Raw genomic sequence first — 1342 nt, forward strand, 5'->3', positions numbered from 1 at the left:
CCGCTGCGATGCTAATGTAAAGCCCAAATGCTAATATAAGTTTGAGACAACTGCCTGCGCATAGTTGGGCCGTGACATGCCCGCTACCGTCGAACCCATTGAGCCATTTCCGTCAAGTTATATCCACCCTATGTGAACGTTGTGAAAAATAGTTTTGCTACACCTATGTGCAGGAGATGCCGGTCACCCCCTACAAGGACATCATCGATCATATTTATGTCTAACGCTTGAAGAGGAAACATATTCGTTACCTCGGCTACTCTATATGTTCTATCGTATGCTCCTGCCATAAATTCTTTCGATGCGGTACAAGTTTTGGTTTTGACACTTGGTTTTAGTTTCTTATGTTTCGCCCCTCCATTAACATCGGCCGTGTGGCCTAATGGAGAAGGCGTCGGACTTCGGATCCGAAGATTGCAGGTTCGAGTCCTGTCACGGTCGCTCGATAGAACTTCTTTTTTCTGCACATGTTTTTGCCACTTTCTTCATCGTTTATTGTCTTTAAAATAGATAGATTGCGTTGGTTATATAACCAACACTTTCCGTCTCGTTTCAAAATGCCCAAAAGTGCACCTATTGTTCTGATGAAAGGGTGATACTCGCCTTTCCGCGTGGGCCTGTCCTACATTCTCTCTGATCGGTTCTATTTTTCTGATCGGAGCACCAATGGAACCACAAATGCAACACATGAGCTCCAGAATGAGAATTTCTTAGCCGGTGCAGCAGCCTTTGTCGTAAAACGCGACCCCGCTGCTATTAAAAACCACATCACTGATGCACCTAATGCCTATTATTTTCGTTGAGAGTTGCAGTTGCGCGCTTCTGGTGTGGCCTTGTCCTAGAGACATGGAAACGAAGTACTGACGCTGGTTGCCGATGGAAGGCAGGCAAAGTGAAAAAGCAAGATAAGCCAGCTGAAATAACGGGTTGTCGGGGGGAGAGCCAACCAGGGGCAAGGGAGAAGACCAGCGAGTAATGATAATGGGTGAGTAATCAAGCCGCGGTCGGCTCACTGGCTCAATGGAGGCGCCTGCGTTCCGAGCAGTCGGTGTTTAGGAGGCGAACAGCGTAAACCACTAGTTTGCGCCCGCGGAGATCGATAGCAAAAACCTCGTTCGCACAACGATGGCGTCGTATCTGGAAGATATGTTCGATAAATTGCTCAGCAGTTCGGCACTGGTCAATTATTGGAACTACATATTTCCCGTGCTGGTGGGTCTATACTTGGCCATTTCGCTGTACGATAAGCATCGGTATGGAAGCAAGAAGAAAATCCGCATTCTTCCAAACGAGGCTTCATCGGATGGCAAGGAAGCGAAGCTGGACGGTATCGAGTATGTGG

General features: G+C 47.6%; 1 non-coding gene across 1 annotated transcript; it reads left to right on the plus strand.

Annotated features, from left to right (window-relative positions):
- Positions 1–368: 368 nt before the first annotated feature.
- Positions 369–441, plus strand: Trnar-ucg (transfer RNA arginine (anticodon UCG)). Its single transcript has one exon. It is a non-coding gene; the product is annotated as a tRNA-Arg (tRNA).
- Positions 442–1342: the final 901 nt, after the last annotated feature.

Source organism: Anopheles cruzii, unplaced genomic scaffold, assembly GCF_943734635.1.
Source record: "Anopheles cruzii unplaced genomic scaffold, idAnoCruzAS_RS32_06 scaffold02650_ctg1, whole genome shotgun sequence".
Classification (NCBI taxonomy): domain Eukaryota; kingdom Metazoa; phylum Arthropoda; class Insecta; order Diptera; family Culicidae; genus Anopheles; species Anopheles cruzii.